This window comes from Aphis gossypii, chromosome 2, assembly GCF_020184175.1.
Source record: "Aphis gossypii isolate Hap1 chromosome 2, ASM2018417v2, whole genome shotgun sequence".
Lineage (NCBI taxonomy): Eukaryota > Metazoa > Arthropoda > Insecta > Hemiptera > Aphididae > Aphis > Aphis gossypii.
The window spans coordinates 23,539,363-23,545,362 of record NC_065531.1 but is presented as its reverse complement, the minus strand read 5'-3'; positions in this window follow the sequence as shown (position 1 = coordinate 23,545,362).

The window sequence follows — 6,000 nt, the reverse complement described above, 5'->3', positions numbered from 1 at the left end:
TTTTTTGATCTTAATTGACTGTTGTATCACACTTTTCCTTATAATACTTACGCACAGTATGTGGTACTCCTGTGCTTAGTTATAAAACACCAGTATCCCTAGCTAGGAATTAGTTTTCTAATATAATGAAGCTATATTAACTTTTATTGCAAATTACAAGGATGTTCCTTTCAATGTTGTAGATTAGTGTGACCACCTTAATATCTAGTACTCTTCAAAATGATTTTTTGACTTAATATTATGTAACCAAATTTATTCCAAGACTAAAGATTCGTGATTTAATGCCTTGAATCCCAAAAAAAATTTTGGTAAGCTTGACGATTACCATTGTGATCGTCACACATGTACCCAATTGAGTAATTGAGTAACTAAAATAATTTGAAATTCATTTTAAATTGAATGTTATATGCTGGTATTTCATTTTATCTTATAGGATGTTATGATCCATGTTATTTGTTTGCTTTAGCATAATTTTGCATTTTATAAGATTTCACACAGATTTAGAGATCAATGAAATTGTTTGATGACGAAGCGCCTGTGAACATACATTCATATTTTACTAGTCCCAACAGAGTTGTTTATCTTATTTCTTCTACTTACTCTCGAAACGAAAAAATACAGTTTAGCTGTTTAGATATAGTCATGCTACCTCATTGGTGCAATACCCGGAAAATAAAAATAAATAAATGAAAGTCTACTACCTATCTGCATATCACATTCACCCTTAGACTAAGATTATAAACATTATAGTTTCATCATTATTACTTTTTAGTAACTGTTCTTGATTTTTGGTCTATTCTAAATGTCATAAATCATAATTATGCTATTTGTCATAGGGCTACCTAGCCTACCTATTGTAAATTATATTTATTATTATACAAGATACAACTCGAATATTACGGTATGTGTTACTAATCATTTTTTGTTATATTTCATTCATTGGTTTTATCATAAGGATAAGGTCATTATTTTTGTTGAGCAAAAAGGGTTAATTGATATATTATACTTTTTACTTTGAAGCATGATGAAGAGATACCATCTCGTCAAAACCATTTTATAGTGTGGCTAGGCCCATAGGAACCTTAACCACAACCAGACCCAGTACCGATATATGTTGATAGAGCATTTTTCGTTTTATTACGATTCCAAATATATTTACATAGGTATTTTATAGACAAGTTTAGATAATAATAATTGATTCATTAACTATTACTGTTAAGTATACTGCCTACTTTGCATCTTTCTTTCGTCCAAGTGAACAAAATATATGTGTGGTAGACAGTGGCTAGTGCTTTATTTCCGTTTAAGTTATAATTATTTTTGGGTACTATTTAAATAAATAGGTACAAAGTTAAAAATAGATGTTTTTTTTTTTATCAACTTTTATTATCCTTTTGATATAGTTTGTTATAATATTTAATATTTAGCACTACCTATTAGTTATAAATATAATAACAAATAGGTATCTACTAATATAATTAACTATAATATATCATAATAGATACAGTACAGTAATAATGATCTATAATGTGTTATAGGTATTAACTTGTATTTTTTAAATTTATTTATTTATGAATATTTTTTATATGATTTAAAGAGGGGTATATAGGCGGTGTAATGGTAAAAATCAAGATTTTGTAATCAGAAAACAACGAAGATAAATTATACTTGGTAAATATTGGTAAATGTTGAAAACTATTATTGTAAAAGTATTTAACCAAAATCAGTTCGTAAAAAAATATTTAAAAGAATTATACTTAATATTTTAGATTCTGAACAGAGTGATGAATGTATTGATAATACAATGATGTGTTTTTTTTGTGTTTGTGTACAGCATAACTATATAGTCAAAATAATGCTTCAATTTCTAACTTCGGTAAAACTGAATTTTAAAAACAGTGAAAGGAAAATTAATTCAAAAGCAACATTCTCTTAAAAATTTAAAACATTATTTGACTAAAGAATTCATGAAAAAACTTTTAAATAAAAAGCAAGATAGATACACATTAAGAAAAACCAATAGTACTATAGTAGCAATAGAAGAAAGAAGAACCTAATTTATAAATATCTGAAACAACCACCAAAATACAACAAAATACGTATTTTTTTTTCAGATCGATCAAAATTTCGTTTTCATCCTATCATTAATAATAAGTGGCAAAAAGAACAGAGCAAAATAATGAACCATGGCTTTTGTTCAAAGTGATGGTTCTAAAACGACAAAAAATAGTATTCATAATTTTCCAATTGTATGTGCTTCAACTATATACCTGATGCTAATTGATTTTTCAAAGCTGTTTTTTTGTGTCTCGTAAGTACTGAAGTGCAACGCTCTGAAATTAGGAAATTAATAATACAGTTTATGAAAAATCATAACACAAAAGTAAATGATTTTTCCAATACCCAAAACTATATAGCTATAAGTAATATGGAAAGCGACAAAGTTTGGGCGACTGAAGTAGAAATGCAGATTTATATTCCTTCACGGCAGGGGCGAAGTGACTCCAAAATTCTTACCGGGCAAACCGATATTTTCAGGCCACTTTTTAATATTAGTCCTACGTCCTACGTACATTGACATAATACATATTTTTTTTGTTTAGGAATAAGTTTATATAATTGTTTATGTCCAACCAATGTATAGGTACACAAAACACTGATCAGTGATCACTCATCACATATTATGTCTTCTTATATTGTTTTCAGTTTCACTGTAAACTATTATAATATTATAGGTCTTATTAAAAATGTGATAACATAGTTGTCATTATATTTATTATTATTATTATTATTTTTTGTAATATTATTAATTATGTTATGTTGGCAGTTATGTCAACTTGCTGAGCGTGTGCTCACTGATTTTTATTGTATATATATATATAAATATTTTAGTGTGTTTTTTTGTAATGTTCACATATGTTGTTTTAAAATATGTATCGTATTTCGAGTGCTACAAGGTTGTGTACTTATTTTTAAAATTCTGAACATGATTTAATAAAATAAAACTGCTAAGTTACAAAACACAAAATGGTGTTACGTTTAACTAAATTAAACAGAGAAATAAAATAAAACATGGCGCAGTCGTTAAACTGAATAAGATTCATTTGGATGAAAATCGATGGACGTGTGAAACCTCGTGCGTAACACATGTGTGAAAATAAGTTAAAAATTATTAAGTTTAATAAATAAATTGAAGAATTGAAGATACGTAAGAATGGAGTTCAACAAGCCGAATTCACTTCAAATGACTGGCAATCTGGCTGAAAATTTCCGTACATTCAGGCAGAGTGTACAGATTTATTTTGATGCGACTGAATCGCATAAGAAAAGACAAGAAACTCAGGTAGCCATTTTACTAAATTTATTGGGACCCGATGCTCTTAAAATCTACAATACGTTAAAACCTAAAGAAAATACTGTCTTCGAAGTATTGAAAGCGTTGGAAGCATACTGTATTCCGAGAAAGAATGAAACAATGGAACTCTTCAAATTCTTCTCCCGTAAGCAGATGGAAGGCGAACAATTTGACAAATTTTATGCTGATCTGAGAGAGCAGGTGAAATCATGTGGTCTGGGTCCGTGTGAAGACAAATTATTAAAATCACAAGTTATTCTTGGTGTGGCGGATCGAGATTTGCAAACAAGGTTACTCCGTGAAGACATGTCCCTGGAGAAGGTAGTGAACCAGTGCAAAATCATGGAGCAGATGGAACTCAACAGAAAGTTGGTTCAAGAAGAAGTAAAATTGGTCCACAACATCGAAGATGGTCAAAAGAAAAGTCAAAACGCAAAAGGAAGACAATTCAAGACAAACAGAAATCACCCGAATCAGTCTATGGAAAAGGTATCAGGTAAATTAAATAAGTCAAATACAAATATTAAAAATGTGAATTATATTAATGATTGTAATAGATGTGGTAAATCACATAAGGTAAGGGAATGCCCGGCATATAAAAAAAGTTGTAGTAATTGTGGTTTATTGAATCATTTTAAAAGCAAGTGTAGATCAGGAAAAAGTAAAATAGAAAATCAAGTTGACAATTTAGAAATGGAATTCTCAATAGATGCTTTAGAGGTAAAGGTCATGAATACAGAGCTAGCAGATGGAAAAATAAATAAATCTTGGATTGATAATATTACAATGAATGGTATTGAAACTAAAATTAAGTTGGATACCGGTGCTGAACTAAATGTAATGTCTTATAAATTATTTAAAAAATTGAATGGTCTAAATTTAAATAAAAGCAATGTAATAATTAAGTCATTTGGTGGTTATACTACAAATTCAAAGGGGAATACTTTAATTGAATTAATAAATAAGGGTAAGAAAATAAAAAGAGTATTTGAAGTAGTTGATTATGATGGCCTACCACTATTGAGTTTTGAGGCTTGTGTGACATTAAATTATAAATTATCTGAGGTTAGTGAAATAAACATTTTAAATAAACAAGTTGAAAGAGAAAAGTTCATACAAGAGAATAAAGATATTTTCGAAGGTATTGGAAAGTTTCCAGACATGGTCAAAATTAAATTAAAAAATAACCCAAATCCGGTGTGTAACCCTCCTAGGAGAGTACCAATTAAAATATTTGACAAATTAAGAGATCAGTTAAATTTAATGGTTAAATTAGAATTAATAGAAAGTTGTACTGAACCGAGTGAATGGCAAAGCAACCTTGTAGTGATTGAAAAACCTAACGGCTCATTGAGAATATGTCTAGATCCAAAAGACATCAACGCTAATATAATAAGAGAATTGTATCAAATACCTACGCTTGAGGAAATAAGGCCTGCGCTTGCTAGTAAAAAATATTATAGTCTGTTAGATTTGAAAGATGGTTTTTATCATTGTGAACTAGATGAGGTGTCTAGTAATCTGTGTACTTTTAGTAGTCCTTTTGGATCATATAGGTTTAAACGATTACCATTTGGTTTATCAGTGGCCCCTGAAATTTTCCAAAGATTAATGATGAAATATTTTGGAGGTATTGGTGGTGTTCATATTTATTTTGATGATTTACTTGTTTGTTCAGATACTAAGTCTGAACATGATTTAATAATAAATAAGGTAATAGCAAACGCCCGAAAATACAATATTAAATTTAATGTAAAGAAGTTTCAATACTGTGTTAGTGAGGTAAAATTTTTAGGGTTCATATTTAACGAGTTTGGTGTTACTCCTGATCCAGAAAGAATTAGAGTAATTCAGGAACTAAATGAGCCAAAAAATAAAAAAGAACTCCAGTCATTTCTAGGTTTGATAAATTATCTAAGAGCTTTTCTTCCAAATTTATCTGAAATTGTAACCCCATTCAGGGAATTATTAAAAAAAAATGCTTTGTGGAACTGGAATAAACAATGTCAATTGACCTTTATTATACTTAAAGAATCTCTTTGTAACATACCGACCTTAAAAAATTTTAATGGCAAGTCTGGATTAGAAATTCAATGTGATGCTTCTGAAAAAGCAATTGGTTGCTGTTTATCTCAGATGAAAAGTCCTATACATTTCGCATCGAGATGTTTAAGTGAGACAGAGGTTGCATATGCTCAGGTGGAGAAAGAAATGTTAGCAATTTCATTTGCTTGTTCAAAATTTCATTCATTGATATATGGTCAAAAAATAAAAGTATATACAGACCATCAGCCTCTTGTTACTATTATGAAAAAAGATATTCATAAAATTCCTAATAATCGTTTAAAAAGACTTAGACTTAAGCTTTTAATATATGAGATAGAGGTACAATATTTACCAGGTCGTTTTATGTACGTTGCTGACCTTCTCAGTAGAAATTATATAAAAAGAAATAATTCTGGTGAAGAAAGTCTAAAGGATGTAATTCATACTGTGAGTGATATTGAATTAAAGTATAAAAATTCAAAAGAACAAGAGTTTATACAGAAAACACGAAATGATGAGGTGCTAGGTAAAGTCATGGAATATTGCAAGTTTGGTTGGCCTAAGTCAATTCATGAGGATGGTGAGCTCAAACATTATTG